We start from the raw sequence: 19,008 nt of genomic DNA on the forward strand, positions 1-19,008 counted from the left end.
AGATGCTTTAGTCAATGCAGCAATGCTTCCCCCATCCTAACTCCAACACTTCATTGACATTTAGTCCTGATGCCTCGAGTACGGCCCTGGGTGTGGTTCTTGAGTAGTACGTCGATGGCCATTGCCAACTCCTCATGTTCTTTTCCTGACATCTTTGGCCATTGGAGATGAAATATCGTGCATTATATCAAGCCACATGGCACTTCTGATTAGTTTTGGAGGGTCGGCATTTCACTCTGTTCACAGACCACCAGACACTCGTTTTTGCCTTCAGCAAAATAATGGATCCATGGTCGGCAAAACAGCAGGGTCACTATCATATATTTCAGAATTTACCACGGACGTGCTCTATATTTCTGGTAAAAACAATGGGATCACGAATATTCTGTCCAGATTGACTGTATATCATATTCAGGGTGACATTGATATTCCGGAATTAGCCAGTGTCTAGACAATGGACCCCGATGTTCAGGCATACAGTACGGCCATTACTAACCTGGACATACAGCAGGGGGCAGCACAACTGGGTGGCCAACCTTACTTCGTGACATGTTTTTGGGCTACACTCGACCAGTGATTCCACCATCTTGGAGGCAACGTCTTTTTGACCAGATACACAGCTTGTCTCATCCATGCATCAGAACATCTGTCAAGCTCATGTCAAATAAATATGTATGACATGGACTGAAAAAATGTGTCGCTCAATGGGTTTGAACATGTACCTCCTGCCAGACTGCCAAAATTCAGTGCCACATTAAGGCACCTCTTCAACCTTTCCCATCGGTACGCAGGCAGTTGGAACACATGCATGTGGACCTGCTTGGACCATTGCCAGTATCTCAAAACATGAGATACATTCTAACAGTCGTAGAATGTTTCACACGCTGGCCAGTGGCCGTCCCTTTGCCATCCAGTGACACTGAGACAAAGGCCAGAGCATTCATCTTCAATTGGATGGCTAGATTTGGTTTCCCGACCCACATTTCTTCAGACCGCGGAACACAATTCACCCACGGTCCAACGGCTTTGTGGATGTTTCCACCGGCAACTGAAGTCCGCACTTAAGGCCCAACTCACTGGTCTCAATTAGGTTGATGAGTTGCCCTGGGTTCTATTGGGAGTGTGCACGGCTTCAAAGGAAGATAGGTCTGCATTGTCCGAAGAGATGGTTTATGGTACGGTCCTTACAGTTTCATGGGACTTTCATTTCACAACCAACTCTGATCTGAACATCCTTCAGCAGCTTCGACATGGTGTCGCGATCAGCAAACCTTTTCCTAACCACTGGCTTGGATCCTCTAAGCAGAATGTTCCCCCACCACTCCTGGATATTGATTTTGTTTTTATCCCAGGAGTTCCGTTACAATGACTGTATGAGGGTCCTTTCCACGTGGTGAAGATAGATGGGGTTCTTTATACTTTGGACATTGGTGGGCATTCACAGCTGTTTAATGTGGACAGACTCAAGCCTGCCCATGTGGATCCCGCTTCACCTCTTCAGTGCCCCAAGCCCAGACGGCGAGGGGGTCCACCTCAGGTGCATGCAGCTGGTGTTTCAGTTTCTGGCGACGGGTTCTGGGTGGCGGTGGGGGGGGTTGGTGTTGCAGCTGTCTAGTGGGCTGAGTGGGCAAGGTTCTTTGGCGGGTGCGTGAAATCATAAGGCAAAGAGCTGGGTACTCATCCATTTAATTGACAACCCTCGCGTGGTGCTGCGTGCCAAAGAATGGAACGCTGATCTGTGGATTCTCTTGCCGGAAGGTGCGGAACATTCACAGGGCTTAATTTAAACCTGTGGTCCCGTGGATCGGCAGCAAACTCATAATAATGTTCCACCTTGACCCATGGAGCCCGGGACAAGCTGTAAATAAAATAAGCCTGTATAGTTTGTATAAAGCAGTCTTTTGTTGACTAACCTGGTGTATGTGTGTTCCTTTAGTAGCTCTATCAAAGTAGCTGCTACATATATAAATATTTTGGATGATTATCCCACTTACAAGATACTTTTCATCCATCTCACACCCTGTGGGAAGAAACTATTCCCCAGCCTGGCAGTCCTGATTTTGATGATGGACGTGGTTAAAGATGCTGAGCACTGCATGGAAATGGTCTTTGTACAATTCCTTGAGCCCTATTTGAACAACACTCCCAGTAATGTCATCGTCAGAAGAAAAGGAGACCCCAGTGATCCTCACAACTCTTTGCATCATTCCTGTCTGATGTTTTACAGCTACTAGACCATCCAATGATGCAGCCAGACAGGAGAATCAACTGCGCTCCTGTGAAATTTCAGGATGAGAGCCGTTGGCCTTGACCTCCTCAGTCTCCTTTGGAAGTGTAGGCACTTCCTGACCAATAAGGAAGTGTGATTGTTTTGTGTATTAATACGTGTGCTATATGGATGGGAATTTTACGTGATTGTATTGTCTATTCTTGCTCTTTAACAATCTTTAGTGGAAGAAGTATTCATTGTACTTTAGGATGTACAATCATGTACAGATTATCCTTAAATAGCCATTTGGCCCAGATGTCTATTCAGTCCAAGAATACTTTCGATCACAGGCAGATTTTGAACAATAACACCATTCATTCTGCAACAACTGCCGCTTAATTTTGCCAGTTGTTCAATGGCAAGCTATATAGGAAAAACACCATGTCGACTCTTCTACCTTAAAGGAGTAATTATATTCAAATGGGCAGTAGATCAAGAGATGGAGACAGTGAAATCAGACAGAGGTGAGTGGCTGCTTAAATTAGAAACATTCGTGTTCATGCTATAGAGTTTAAGGCTGCCCAGGAGGAATATAATGTGTTTTCTTTAAGATTGTTTACCCTCACCTTGGTGAAGGATGGGGCCAACAGAAATGTTGTTGGAAGGGTTCGAGAATTGATATGGTAGGCCACAGGAGGCTCAAGTTTAGATCCACAGAGCGCATGTGTTCAGCAAAATGGCCACCCAGTCTCTATTTGGACTTGCTGATATCGAGGTCAACTGAGTCAACCAAATGTAGGAGATTAAGTTGGATGGGGTGCATGTGAAACACTGCCTCAACTGGAAGGTCTGATTGTGGCCTTGGATGGAGGTGAGAGGATAGGAAGGGACAAGTTTGGCAATTTCTGCGGTTTCAATGGGAAGTGCATCAGGTGGTGGTGGGTGGAGAGGAAAGTGCCGTCGAGGGAGTCACAGAAAGATGTGCCCCTGTGAAAAGAGGATCTGAGTGGAGCAGGTTAGAGGATGGTGCTGAAGTTGGAAGTGTTCAAGGTTAACGTGTCAGATGTGGCAGCTGATGGGTGGTAAGTGAGAAACCTGAGGGATTCTGTCCTTGTTCGGCTGGAGAGGAAGTGGGGTAAGGGCAGAAAGAGAATTGGAGATACGGGTGCAGACTTTATCAAAGACAGTATGGAGAAAACTGCATTTATTGAAGAAATAAGACATTTTGGGTGTCCTGGAGTAGAAGACCTCATCTTGGGACTGTTACAGGCCCAGAGGACCCCAAATCCTAGCAGCAATAGGAAATCACCAAGACAAAGGGATACTTTAACAAATGTTGTTTTTAATTGTCCAGGCCTTCCAGCATTTGAAATCCTTCTGAGGTCCCCCTTATCCTTCTGTACTCCAACTAGTACAGTCGAAGAGTCGACAATTGTTCCTCATACACTAACCCTTTCATTCCTGATATCATTCCAGTAAATCATCTCTGGCCTTCTCCAACACCAGCACATCTTTTCTCAAATGCGGCACCCAAAACTCTAATTCTGATTGAAAGGAAAGGCACTTCTCCAACGACACAAACACAACAGTTAAATTATATTATGTTTTGTTGATATTTACAAAACATTATTGAAGAGTCAATTAATAATTTTCAAAAGATGCCGGGTCCCTTTTTTGGTCTATTATCATAACCTGAAGTTGCTGTGTTACGAGACCAGAGGATCCCAAAACACAGCAGCAATAGATATTCACCAAGACAAATGGTGACTAAAACAAAAGCTGATATTAATTATCTTTAAACATGAACACGATTTACACTTTAACTTATCACTATTTTAATACTTTAACTTAATTTACTTAACTTACCCCCCTTCTAATTCTAAGTGCACATGTGTGTAATGTGTGTGTAAGTTCAGAAAAGTTCTTTGGTTCACAGTCCAATCTCACTTCTCATTCCTCCAAGTCCACTTGTTGCAGTCCATTCATATACTGTGCACATAATTGAACATATATAAAGTTCACCAGGCTTTGGTGCTCGAAAGGTAAATGATTACCACTCAGGAAGGTTCTTGTTGGTTTTCGGAGAGAGGTGTGTTGTTCAGGGAAGTATTACGGTGTTTTTAACTCAACGTACTGTCAGAAATAAAACTTCTCACACATGAGTCTCTTTAAAACTGATGACACGACAAGCTTTATTTACAAGTCTGCAGAGGTGGACTCAACTGGCTTCTCACCAGTTAAGCCCCGATACATACAGTGCATTGATTTTTATACCCTTATTGTTTGCCCTTCCCCTTCTTATTAATACTGTTTTAATTGGTTAGTATTGCAAAAGCATTCTAAGTATAACTGCATTTTTAATTATCACGTTCGTTACGTACGCTGCGAACTCTACATACACTAAATTCTGTTTCTCACCCTTCTTATCAATCTTTTGTCTCCTGCATGTCTCTCACTATGACCATGAAAAGATATGTGTAAAAAAAACATATCCAGCTGAACCTTTTGTCCTTGGCTGCTAGTAAGCTCCCTGTCCGTTCTGGCTTCCCTTTTTATGATTAATCATCACATTTTAACTTAAGCCATTTTAACCTAAATTCTCTATATACAACAATCCACCCCTTTCTCTCTTTAAAATGTGTGTATTATATATATATGAATGGGGATTTTAACTCGGGGAAGAGAAACGTTTCATGATAAATTAATCTCGTGTTGAAGTAAAATTCTAACGGGGTCTCCCAGTCCCCCTGGTTGCATAGCCTGTTGGACCATGGAAATCACCAGGCTGCGTAGACAGGGAATAATACAGGGCAAAACAAGTAGGAGGAATAAAATACCTCCGATGACCCACAATAAGGTACGCCACCAGGTTCCTCCAAACCATTTGTCTATCTAATTTAATTTTGCAAAAGGATGTCAGGTTTGAACCGGTACATGGGACAAAGTACGAATATTATCAGCGATTTTTCGAATGGCTTGGCCATTATCATCAATCTGTAAGCAGCAGTTAGTCAAATTAAGCTTTCCACATACACCTCCTTCTGTGGCTAGGAGATAGTCTAGGGCCAGACGGTTCTGATATATATAGCAGAGCGCATTTGGGATGCAAGTAATTGCAGGGCTAGAGCTGTTTGATTTGTAACAATTTCAAGGACTGCTTGCAAGCGAATAATGCGATTTAACATATAAATAGGAGTACCAGCTCTTCAGCGCTTGACGTCCTGCTTTGCGGAAACTGCCAAAATGTTTGGCCTGGAAGTCAGCCTGAAGAAAACTGAGGTCCTCCATCAGCCAGCTCCCCACCATGACTACCAGCCCCTCCACATCTCCATCGGGCACACAAAACTCAAAACGGTCAACCAGTTTACCTATCTCGGCTGCACCATTTCATCAGATGCAAGGATCGACAATGAGATAGACAACAGACTCGCCAAGGCAAATAGCGCCTTTGGAAGACTACACAAAAGAGTCTGGAAAAACAACCAACTGAAAAACCTCACAAAGATAAGCGTATACAGAGCCGTTGTCATACCCACACTCCTGTTCGGCTCCGAATCATGGGTCCTCTACCGGCACCACCTACGGCTCCTAGAACGCTTCCACCAGCGTTGTCTCCGCTCCATCCTCAACATCCATTGGAGCGCTCACACCCCTAACGTCGAGGTACTCGAGATGGCAGAGGTCGACAGCATCGAGTCCACGCTGCTGAAGATCCAGCTGCGCTGGATGGGTCACGTCTCCAGAATGGAGGACCATCGCCTTCCCAAGATCGTATTATATGGCGAGCTCTCCACTGGCCACCGTGACAGAGGTGCACCAAAGAAAAGGTACAAGGACTGCCTAAAGAAATCTCTTGGTGCCTGCCACATTGACCACCGCCAGTGGGCTGATAACGCCTCAAACCGTGCATCTTGGCGCCTCACAGTTTGGCGGGCAGCAGCCTCCTTTGAAGAAGACCGCAGAGCCCACCTCACTGACAAAAGGCAAAGGAGGAAAAACCCAACACCCAACCCCAACCAACCAATTTTCCCTTGCAACCGCTGCAATCGTGTCTGCCTGTCCCGCATCGGACTGGTCAGCCACAAACGAGCCTGCAGCTGACGTGGACTTTTTTACCCCCTCCATAAATCTTCGTCCGCGAAGCCAAGCCAAAGAAGGAGAAGAGGAGTACGATAACCCCAGGATCCATCTTGAGCCCATGTAGCGGGACCATAATATTGAATTATGCGTTCTGGAGGCCAATCATCTCCCCATTGTCCCAAATGTACCGTGCTAGAGCGGGGCTGACGGTGTAATGTATCAAAAATCTTCACTCCTAATTTATGACCGTGATCGTGGGGTAGGAGGAAAAATTCTGGGCGGATTATTCCTAGGAAACAAGTTCCACTCCACTGTAAGGGGAGACGAGTATAAGCTTTATTACCACATACCCAGAATAATCCATTTGGGGATACTCCATATCCCCGTTCCCAAACTCTTTTAAGAGTGGGGTTTGATTGGTATGGTCCTGTGATGGTGGAACTGGTACAATTCCAAAGCTGAATATTGCTATTAGACAGGGGTAGGCAATTAGTTTTAAAAACAGTGGATAAGAACCAAGTCAGGGGTTTAGGAAACCAAGTGAAATTACCAGGCGAAATGCGAATCCATACAGCCTTGCAGGGACTTTTTCCTACTGGGTATTTGCCGGTTCGTGAGAGACAATAAAAACCAGAGGGGACGTTAGAGAGAGACCAAGTTTCTCTTGATCTCGTTCGGTTAGTTGTCCAAATTCGGGAAATCATGGTTAATGAATTGAGGGACTCCCCCCACCAAGGCTATTGTTCTGACATCCGTGGACCCCCGCAGACCCAACAATTGGTTACATTAAAAGTTCCTGCAATTCTAGTTGCAAGATCAACAAAAAGGTTATCTCCCCCAACTGCGTGACCGAAACTTTCATGGTTATTTGGATGGACTCGAATTAAGTCCGGCTGTCTTAAAGGGGCAGGCACTTTTGAGTGTAGAGTGGAATTTCTTATTGGAACAGTACGCTGGTGTATGCAAAACCAGAGTCCATCAGGGCATGGTGGGCCTGAGTCACCCTTCCAACCGTTAAGAGGGAAAGGAGTGGTATTAGGAATCTGTATATAATGACCCATATTATTTCCTTCTTTTTCCACACAAGGGGTATATGGATGTTGGGTGGTATTTTCTGCCCAGCATTTCTCAGGAACTGAGGTATGGGAAATAAAATTACCCTCCTTTCTTCCCCAAGTGCGGTCCTGAAACAGGACCACTGTGTCTCTGCATTTCTTACATTTCACACCTGATAAAGACATAGGCAAACTAAGAAAAATCAAAGAACATAACAATAACATTGTGAATCAAGTCTTTCTGCGAAATCGCAAGGTAAGAGGTTTTTCTCCAGGAACACAAGTCCAATCTGAGTTAGTATCAGGGTCCTGAGGCGCCTCTACAGGTCCCTTAAATCTGGATGCGTGTGTCCACCCCTTCTCTCTTGTTCGTGCTGCAGCCTCTGTAGTTAAGAGAACTTGGTATGGACCTTCCCACTGGGGCTGGAGTTTTTCAGTTTTCCAGGTCTTGATGAGAATCCAGTCTCCTGGTTCCACTTTGTGTAAAAAAAAAAGTCTAGAGGCGGTGTTTGTGCCAATAGTCCTCTCTTTCGTAAATCTGTAAGAGAGCGTGACAGTGCCTGTAAATAGTTCCTAACAAATATATCCCCTTCCCCCAAGGTGAGACACCCCTCAACTGTACTCCAGAAGGGAAGCCCAAACATCATTTCATAAGGGGACAACCCTACATCTTTTCGTGGGGCAGTACGAATTCTCAATAAAGCCAGGGGCAGACACTTTATCCAAGGCATTTTAGTTTCCACCATTAATTTTGTCAATTGCATTTTTAGGGTTCCATTCATACGTTCAACCCTCCCTGAGCTTTGTGGATGCCAAGGGGTATGCAATTTCCAAGAGACCTGTAATGCATTACAAATCAATTGCTGGATTTTTGAACAAAAATGTGGACCCCTGTCTGAGTCTATAGAATCCATTATACCATATCTGGGGATTATCTGCTCTAGGAGGAGGCGAGCTACTGTAGAGGCTGTAGCATTTACTGTTGGGAAGGCTTCCACCCATCGGGTAAAGTGATCTATTACCACCAACAGATACTTCCATCTTTGGACTTGAGGTAATTCTGTGAAGTCGATCTGGATACTTTGAAAAGGGCGTATGGCTAATGGTTGACCTCCCATGGTCCCTGTCCTCATTGTCTTCTTATTAATTTTTGTGCATAGGTGACAGTTCTGCACCTCCTGTTGGGCCAAGGTGTAGATTCCCTTACACACATATTCTCGAAGCACTGTGTCACATAAGGCTTGGGTGTCCCAGTGGCTCTGATGATGCAGGTGTTTTAAAATATTGCAAGTTATTTCTTTATTTAGAACCATTCTTCCATCTGGTGTCTTCCATGTTCCATCAGGCAGCTGGTTGCGCCCAGCTGAGCCATGTCCTTTTCTTCCTTAGCAGTGAAAATGGGAGCCTTCTTTATGTCTTGTCTTATTGGGATTAAGGTCAGCAAACGGACTTCTTGTTGCATGGCTGCCCTTTTGGCTTCTTCATCAGCCAGTCTGTTTCCAATTGCTGTCGGGGTATCTCCCCTCTGATGGCTTGGTATGTAGACCACTGCTATTTCCTGGGGTAATGTCAAGGCTTCTAAAGTCAGAGTAATCATCTGTTCGTGTGCCAATTCCTTTCCTCTTGATATAATTAGACCACGCTCCTTCCAGATCTTACCAAAGGTATGCACTACCCCGTATGCGTATTTGGAATCAGTGTAAATCGTTCCAGTTTTCTCTGCCAGTATTCTGAGGGCTCTCTGCAAGGCATATAGTTCACAGGACTGTGCTGACCAGCTTCCGGGTAGTCTCGTGGATTCTACTACTTTCCAAGTATTTCCTTCTATTATAGCATACCCACTTCTTCTCATTCCGTCAACACATCTGGCGGAGCCGTCAATGTAGAATTCATATCCTTCTCCCAGAGGAGTATCGCAAAGGTCTTCTCGGGTCTTGGTCTGAAGATCCGTCAACTCGACACAGTCGTGCTCCACCTCTCTCTCTGTTTCACTGCCGTATAAAAACTGAGCTGGGTTGCAGCTATTAATCTTTGCAAACTGTAGATCTTCTCCGACCATTAAAATGGTTTCATACTTAAATATGCGAGAATCAGTCAGCCATCGATGGGCAGTTTGTGTTAATAAAACACTCACAGAATGGGAGGTGTACACAGTCATCTTTCCTCCAAAAGGTTCAGTCCCGATTGGCACAGTTATTACACTACTTCGTTCCGCTCCTGTGTCCACCATAAACACCACCTCTTCTCCCTTGGGACCAATTTTTAGTTTTACCAGGGGTTCCCTCTTATACTTGGTCCCCAACATTTGGAACCCCTGACCCCCCCTAATCTTCTTCCATAAGTTCGAGGGCACACAATTCCCTCTTGTATCGGGGGCATTCCCTCTTAAAGTGTCCTTCCTCATTGCAGTAATAGCACTTAACGAACCTCCGGGGTCTTCCCTCTCTTGGATATCTTGGATTGTTTAGAGGAAGGTTTTGTTTTCTTTCCCCTCTGGATTCGGCATTCATCTGTCGGATAGTCTGTACCATAACCTTTGTCGCCCTCTTTTGATCTTCTTCTTCTCTCTGCACATATACTTTTTGCGCCTTTTTTAATAGGTCGCTTAGGGGTTTTTCGCTCCAGTCCTCCTCCTTTTCTAGTTTCTTTCTAATGTCCTGCCATGATTTGGAAACAAATTCAATTTGAATAAGCTGTTCACCCATTGGTGTACTAGGGTCCACGCCCGCATACTGTTGGACATTCTTTCTCACCCTCTCCAAGAAATCAGTAGGGGACTCGTCTTTCCCCTGGTGGTTCCCAAATGCCTTGGTGAAATTGTGACCCTTTGGCACAGCCTCCCGTATCCCTTTAATTGTCCACTCTCTATATTGTCTCATACTTGCCAATCCCTCGGGTGTTCGTTTGTCCCACCTGGGTTCATTTAAGGGATATTTTTGTTCATGGGGTCTGGGGTCCCCAGGTTGTTCATATTCCCACATGAGGAGGGCAGCCCGTCGAATCATCTGCCTCTCCTGGGGTGAGAATAATGTTCCCATTATTGCCTGCATCTCTTCCCACGTATATGTGTTTGGTCCCAGGAATTGGTCGAGCTGTTCGGCCAGTCCTATAGGATCTTCCAATAACTTTTTCATTTCTTTCTTAAATCCCCGCACCTCTGTACTAGTTAGGGGAACATTCACATATCCCGTTCCCCCTCCCGGTCCTCCCATAGGAACTTCCCTCAGGGGATTTAGACTTACTGAAAACTTTGATGGTCCTGGACCAGTCTGGGATCTTGTCCAGGGTCGGTTTACCGGTGGAAGTTTAGGGTCCGACTCCCTTAATTCATTCTTTTTTTCCCGGCCCCTTTCGGGGCAATCAGATTCATCACCTTTCCCCTCCGGTAATGAGCTTTCCTCGGGCGCAGTAGGCACCGGGGGAATATAAGGAGGGGGAAGGTTGTCCAGAGGTTCCCACTTCTTTTCTCCCGCTACCCTCAATTTAAAACATTTTGTTAAGGATCCTGGCCAGGGAACCCAACAAAATGCATACGCTGACTCTTCTTGATTCACCTTTGGTCTCAAATTTACATATATGTTTAATGCTTGTCTAACCCAATCCTCATCAGATCCAAATTTCGGCCACCAGACCGAGGAACCTTTAATAGGTTGTTTCGACCAAAGGAGACAATATTGAACCATCTTTTTCTTGTTTTTGTCTCGATATCTTTTACTATCCCAATTTTCAAACATTCTCCCCAAAGAGCTGTCAAGGGGAACTCCCAGGAATTGTCCTGAATTTTCAGACGAACCCTTAGATTTTGATCCTCCCATTTTCCCACCTAGATCCGTTTATCGTTGCTGAGGACCCTCTCGTTCTGGACCCTACTCCCTTCTTCTCAGACACCTCGTCGGAGGTACTGTCCCTCCTTCGGTTACCGCTGAGGTTTCCCTGGGGTCGACCCCTCTCTTCTCGGCACTTCGTCGGAGGTGCTGTCCCTCCTTCGGTTACCGCCGAGGTTTCCCTGGGGTCTATCCTAGAGTCCCACGACAGGGTCCTCACGCCACGACAAAAGCTCTATACCTGATCTATTACGTTAGGTTTTTTTTTATCCAAACAGGTGTATCCCGTTACACCTGTTACCCAATCCCCACACCACAATCGTAAGTCGTCACTTACCGGTGTCTTCCCGGGGATTGAACCGTCACCCTTCTCCTCTCCGTCTTGTCGTGTCACCTTGTCCGGATACCACTCGCTCAAGCCGCCCGAAGCGACGAGCAAGGGACTAGGAGCCGCTGAACTCAGCGGGGTGCACCACCTCCGATGTCCCTCTTCTCGCCCCCCCTCACGGCCAGAGTGTAGATCCCGGACAAGCCCCCATTTGTCAGAAATAAAACTTCTCACACATGAGTCTCTTTAAAACTGATGACACGACAAGCTTTATTTACAAGTCTGCAGAGTTGGACTCAACTGGCTTCTCACCAGTTAAGCCCCGATACATACAGTGCATTGATTTTTATACCCTTGTTGTTTGCCCTTCCCCTTCTTATTAATACTGTTTTAATTGGTTAGTATTGCAAAAGCATTCTAAGTACAACTGCATTTTTAATTATCACGTTCGTTACGTACACTGCGAACTCTACATACACTAAATTCTGTTTCTCACCCTTCTTATCAATCTTTTGTCTCCTGCATGTCTCTCACTATGACCATGAAAAGATATGTTTATAAAAACATATCCAGCTGAACCTTTTGTCCTTGGCTGCTAGTAAGCTCCCTGTCCGTTCTGGCTTCCCTTTTTATGATTAATCATCACATTTTAACTTAAGCCATTTTAACCTAAATTCTCTATCTCTAACAATGTAGTTTATGGTGTGAAAAATAAAAATTTAAAAAAAAACAATCTTAAATGGTATAATGTCATATATAGGATCATGTGAGTTGATTGGGAATAATTCAATTTTATGAAAATGTAGATTCAGAGGAAAGTTTAGTGGTGATAACAGAGGCCAGATGTTATTTTCCACAGAGTGTGGTGGGTGCCTGGAATGCATTGCCAAGGGTGGTGATGGAGGCTGGAACAAGAGGGACATTCAAAAGACAACATGGAATGTCAGGGAAGTTCTAATTTATTCATCACAATCCCATCTGAAATCACCATTATTGATGGATTGCGATGAAGGCCTTTGGTCATCCTGATGAGTTCTAGAACATTCCATTCTGTTATAAACAGGGTGAATGCGATGTTGGGATTCATTCCCAGAGGGACAGCAGGCAAGAGCAGGGGTGTGATGTTGAGACTCCATCAAGCTCAGGTAAGGCCTCTCTTGGAGTATTGGGGACAGTTTTGATGCCTTATTTGAGAAACAAAGTGCTGGCTTCGGAGAGGGTTGAGAGAAGATTTACTGGAATGAGACCAGGATTGAAAGGGTTAACATATGAGGAATGGTTTTCAGCTGGAGTACAGAGGATGAGGGGAAACATATCGAGGCAGTTCAAATGCTAAAGGCCTGGCCAGAGTAAATGGGGAAAGGATGTTTCCCATGGCCTGGATTTTAGGACGAGGGTATAATTTCTGGAGAAAAGATGCCAATTTAAAAGAGAGATTCAGAAAAATTTCTTTAGCCAGAGGTTCATGATCTGTGGAGCTTGATCCCACAGGCGGCTGTGGAAGCGAGGTCTTTGGGAGTATTTAAGGCAGAGATTGCTATGCTTTGTATTAGTCTGGGAATCTTGGTTTACAGGGAAGAAGCCAGGGAATTTGTTAAATATTCGACCAGCAGCAATAGAAATTCACAAAGGCAAGGGTATCTTCACAACATTCATTTATTTATTAATAATCTCTTACTTCACTTGAAACTTAAATCTAACTTATCCACATGATGTGCAAATGTGTGTGCATGTGCGCATGGGGCAAAACCCAAACTATTAAATTATAAGCTTAATTCTGAAGAGTTGATTTTAATGTTCAGTCTCAGAAATTTTTGTGTTGAAAATAGTCTTTACTGCTGTTCAAAAGCAATTATGGAGGAAGCGTGAGCCATCAGACCTCAAAACTCACAAATTTCTTGTCAAGTTGTTTCCAAAGAATTGTTTCTTCATATGACTGATTTTCCACTCTTGCATGGAAATTTCAGGACGTTTTTCTTCCCCAATGATTTAAAAAACCCAAGCAAGGGTTACACGAAGTCCCATGAAGAAACAGACGCAATAGAACTACCCTTGTATCATTGTGCCTCCTGTGAGGTTCAAAAATCCCAACAGAACCACAAAGTACAAGACATGGCTTTAATTCGAGTCACACCAGCGGGAATAAGTAGTATTAATGTCAGGTGGACACTGTCACCTGGCTAATACAAGGATCTCATTGGAATTTTACCATGGGGAGGTACAATATTTAAGGCATATTCTTGAATATAAATTTGATGGACATCCCTTTAAACTTGTTTGAGGTACATTGTTTCATGTCTCAGCTTTTCACATTTCTGGATGCACTTTCTTAAGAAATGGAAATGATAGACGTCAAACAAGACTTCACATGAACAAGTCAACTCGAATAGATGTCATTTCTCATGTAAAAATGAGTTGCTGTCTGAGATGCTGGATTCCAATCACTTTAACATCCACGTTTTGTATGCCTTGGGCTTTGAAGACTTCCTCACTGTGCTGTAGGTTTGGAACGGGCCACGATTTGAACTGAACAGGAGTCTGGCAGAGGCTGCGGGAGCATCGGAGACAAATCCACGGTCACCCAATGACTGTGAAGGGACTCTCTTTGACCTCTCTTTGCCTGACTGTAAGGGGAGCCAGTCAATGTTCAGGCTCACAGTGAATCTTTGTCTGCATTATTGTCAGACTGAGGGCAATGATTTCAGATTCAGATTTATAGTCAAGGTACATGAATGATCGCACATACAACCCTGAGATTTGTTATCTTGTGGGCCAGGCCAAATGACCACTTCTTGGAATTGCAAGAAAAAACTGGACACTGCGGAAACAAATAAAGAAATGGAAACAAACTGTGCAATAAAGAGAAGTGGGAAAAATCAATAAAGTGGCAAAGTAAAGTCCTTAAATGAAGCCCTGATTGAGTTTGTTGTTGAAGAGTCTGATGGTGGAGGGGGAGCGGCTGTTCCTGAACCTAGTGGTGTGAGTCTTGTGGCCCCTACACCCTATCCAGTGAGAACAGAACATGTGCTGTGTGGTGTGGATCCTTGATGATAGCTGCTGTAATATTGTTGATGATGTGTAATATTACATTTCTGTTTGATTACATGACAATAAATCGTATCTAATCTGATCCGAAAGCAAGTATTTACCACTCAGCTTTGGGGAGTGTGGGGCTGAACTGCCTTCTTGAACTGCAGCCATCTTTCTGGTGAAGCTGCTTTTAGGCAGGAGGGTGGGGGAGGGGGGTCTTCCAGGATTAAAATCCAAGGATGATGAAGGACCAGCAATATATTTCCAAGTAGGAATGGTGCAGGACTTGGAAGCTGTGGGAAAACTAACAGCCTGGTGCTACAAGTGTGTGGGATACATGGCATGAGGAACGTTTGCTGGCTCTTGGACTGGATTCGTTAGAATTTAGGAGAATGTGTGAGGGGGAAGGTCCTCATTGAAACATTTTGAATGTTGTCAGGCATAGTCAGAGTGGATGTAGAACAGTTGTTTCCAATGGTGGAAGAGTTGAAGAGAAGGAACAACTTCAGGATTGAAGGAATTCCACTTAGAGCAGAAATGTGGAGGAATTTCTGTAGCCAGAGGGTGGTGAATCTGTGGAATTTGTTGCCACAGGCAGTTATGGAGCCAGGTCATCGGCAGAGATTCTTGATTAGTCAGAGCATCAAGGGGAGAAGGCCAGGTAGTAGGGCTGAATAGACTATTTCTGCTCCATAGTCTTGCATTCACCTGGACAGGAGCGATATTTTCTTATTTTAATTATCTAAACCTTGGTGAGACACCAGGATTGCTTTGATCTCCTTACCATCACATTTTAAAATTGGAGCCAGTTTGAGGTGTGTGGTTTGCTGCAGGTGTTCATCCCACTTTTCTTTGTTCTTTTGGCTGATTATGTTCCCTATTTCTTGCCATTCCAGCTGAAAGTTGTTAACCATGAGGACCAAGCAATTCTGGCCTCTCGGTGACATAGATGGGCAACTGATTCGATTAATCCTTGTACTTAACGTGTAAATGGCACTTGGCAAGAACTTGTATTTCCTCCCCTATAACTGTTTTTAAGATGGAGCATCTGTGTGTGGTAGCTGGCCCTCCTTCATTGTTCTGGGCCTGAGGGAAACCGCTCCTTCTGTATTGAGTTCCATCCATATCATTTTGTTGTTCATGTGGACATGGATGTAAAAATTTGGCTCTTTGTGGCCCACGGATGGATAACATGTTCACTTTGGTTTGGTTCCACTTCTGATTCATTGGTATCTGGATTTCAGTGTCTGGCTTTTCCCGTCTCTTGGTCAAAATGTACTTTTCAGGAGGCTGGCTGGTAATCTTTCCTCAGTTTAATCAATGGGCATCTTGCTTTGATGTGCCCCTTCACATTGCATTTGTGGCATTTGGCTTTTTGAAATAGCAAATATTGGGACTTTGATTCGTCTTCCCACAGCGAAAACATTTTTGGCGGGCAGGTTCCTGGCGGGAAGAATCTTGGCGCCAAGATTTATTGATAGCCAAGTCTCTCGGACAGACATCTGCATTGCTTCCCACTGTCTCGGCGGCAGTCGCAATGTCTAACTCCAGTTCAGGTGTCAGATTTTGTGTTGCAATTTGTTTTCCTCGGGTCGTTTGTTCAGCTAAACCCATTATGAATTGATCTCTTGACGTCTTTGATCTGTCCAACTGCATTGTATCTAGAGAGTTTACATAATGCAGCCATGAAATTGGGGACAGACTCTCTGTGTTGTTGTTGATGTCGGTAAAATTTATGACTTTCTGTCATCTCTGGAGGTGGGGAGTTAAGGTGCTGAGCGATCACTTGACAGATTTCAGCAGATGTTTTTGTTGAAGGCATATGTGAGCTCGTCAGCGATCTTAAGAGCTCAGGTGCCTCCTCCCATTAGGGTTAAAAACAATGCCCGTTTTTATTGGATGTAGGATTTTCAGTCATATCATGTGCAATACAATGATCATCAAAACCTTCTACATAAGCTTCCCACGTGTCTTCATCTTCATTGGATTAGTCTAAGGGAGCTGCAGGAACTGCTGCCGTCATCTCACTGTCTTCTGGAGTAGAAATGATAAATGTGTCATGGTTGAGTGAGTTCTTGAATCCTCGTCGCCACTGTTATGTTCGAGCCCCCCATTGTAAATAATGACAGTCATATCGTCAATGCCAACTAACTCAATGCTTTATTCATTACATACTACAGAAATGACTACCAAATGTTCAGTATAAATCATTTCATACACGTAATGGTGTCATATCCAACAGAGAGGTGAGCATTGATGATGTCTGTGGGAAAGGAGAAAGGGAAAGGGGAGAGAGACAGATCTTGGGGAAGGTGATGGGGGAGAATTGAAGTGGGGAGCTTAACGACAGCCAGAGAAGTCAATATTAATGTTATTCAGTTTCAGCAAAATTTGTGACACATATTCTTGTCAATCTCTGATTCCGAGCATGAGATTCAGCTCCCTTCCCAGCACAGGACATGTCGGACAGGCCTTGATCCTGCTGACACAGTGGTGGAGATAAGTAGGAGCAGATTTGTTCAAAAGTGGCGTGTATTTTTGAACTGTAAGACCACGACATCATCAAGACATTCTACAAGTGGGTGAAGAGCAAGAGGATAAGACGTGAAAGAATAGGACCTATCAAGTGTAACAATGGGAAAGTGAGGAAATAGCAGAGGGGTTGATGAAGACTTGACGATGGAACAGGATCTTGGTGATTGAAGTGATGACCTGCAGCAAACTGAAAAGCTTGAGCCTGGAGATAAAAGAGAGAGGATGTGGTGGAGCTTTTGGAAAGCATCAAGTGGGAGAAGTGGCTGGGACCAGATGAGATGGATCCCAGGCGACTGGAGGAGGTGAGGGAGGAGATCGCTGAACCTCTGGCAACGATCTTCGAATCATCGATGGGACGGGAGAGGTTCCGGAGGATGTTGATTCTTTATTCAGGAAAGTGAGTAGAGGTAGCCCAGGAAATGATCGAGCAGTGGTTGGTCAATTGATGGAGAAGATGATGAGAGGCAGGATTTATGAACATTTGGAGAGGTCGACTATGATGAAGAAGAGTCAAGGTGACTTTGTCCAGGGCAGGTTGAGCCTTACGAGCCTGATTGAATTTCTTTGAGGCTGGGACTGAACCCATTGATGAAGGAAGAGCAGGAGATGTTGGGTGTATGAATTTTCTGCAAGGCATTTGATAAGGTTCCCTATGCAAGCGTTATTGAGAAGGTATGGAGGCAAAGCAACCAAAGGGGCATTGCATTGTGGATGCAGAATGAGCTTGACCACAGATGGGAGAGAGTGGTTGTGGACGGGTCCTATTCTGCATGGAGGTAGGTGCCCAGTGGTGTTCCTCAGGGATCTGTTCTGGGAACCATTGAGATTTGGATCAATGACCTGGATGAGGAAGTGGAGGGATGGGTTAGTCAGTTTGCAGATGACACAGTGATTGGGGGTGTTGTGGATAGTGTGGAGGCCTGTCAGAGGTTACAGCAGGACATTGTTTGGAAGCAAAACCCCGGCTGAGTAGTGGCAGTTGGAATTCAATCCAAAGAAATGCGAACTGGTTCATTTTGGTAGGTCAGATATGATGGCAGAATTTAGTTTTAATGGTAAGACTCTTGGCAGTGTGGAGGATCACAGGGATCTTGTGGTTTGAGTCCATAGGGGGCTCCAAAAAGCTGTTCAGGTTGATTTTGTGATTAACAAGGCATACTGTCTATTGGACCATTAATCGTAGAATTGCATTTAGGAGACGAGAGGGTTAAGAGATGATTTACTGGAATGATACCAGGATTCAAAGGGTTAGCATTTGAGGAATCGTTTTAAGCTTTTCGGCTGTTCTTGATAGAGTACAGAGGATGAGGGGAAATTTATCGAGGCAGTTCAAATGCTGGAAGGCCGAGCCAGAGTAGATGTGGCAAGGATGTTTCCCATGACAGTGGATTGTAGGATAAGAGGGCATAATGTCAGGATAAAAGGGTGTCAATTTAAAACAGAGATGCAAAATATTTCTTTAGTCCGGGGCTCACGAGTCTGTGAAGCTTGTTGCTAAAGGCGATTGTGGAAGTGAGGTCATTGGGAGTAATTAAGGCAGAGATTGAGATGTATAGGATTAGTCAGGGAATCATGGTTTATAGGAAGAAAGCCAGGGAATGTGTTAAATACGAGACCAGCAGCAATAGAAATTCACAAAGAAAACAATATCTTCCAAACAATCGTTTTTTTTATTTATAGTTTATCATTTGTTCCTTAACTCTAAACATAAATGTAACTTAACCCCACAATGCGCAAATGAATGGGTGGGTGGGTGGGTGCGTGCGTGCGTGCGTGCGTGCGTGCGTGCGTGCGTGCGTGCGTGCGTGCGTGCGTGCGTGCGTGCGTGCGTGTGAGGAGGGGGTGCCCATTATAGTTTAAGCTAAATTCTGAAGAGATGATTTTAAAGAGATGATTTTGTTCCATTTTTTTTTCTCTCACTCTTCTCTGAACTTTTTAGTGAAGAAG

At 44.4% G+C, this 19,008-nt stretch overlaps 1 long non-coding RNA gene across 1 annotated transcript; it reads right to left on the bottom strand.

Moving 5' to 3' along the window:
• Positions 1-6,603: 6,603 nt before the first annotated feature.
• On the bottom strand, positions 6,604-12,428 carry LOC138745700 (uncharacterized). The gene is made up of 2 exons (XR_011346424.1): positions 11,506-12,428; positions 6,604-7,882 (listed from the first exon to the last, which is right to left on the bottom strand). It is a non-coding gene; the product is annotated as an uncharacterized lncRNA (long non-coding RNA).
• Positions 12,429-19,008: the final 6,580 nt, after the last annotated feature.

This window comes from Narcine bancroftii, chromosome 11 (assembly GCF_036971445.1).
Source record: "Narcine bancroftii isolate sNarBan1 chromosome 11, sNarBan1.hap1, whole genome shotgun sequence".
NCBI lineage: Eukaryota > Metazoa > Chordata > Chondrichthyes > Torpediniformes > Narcinidae > Narcine > Narcine bancroftii.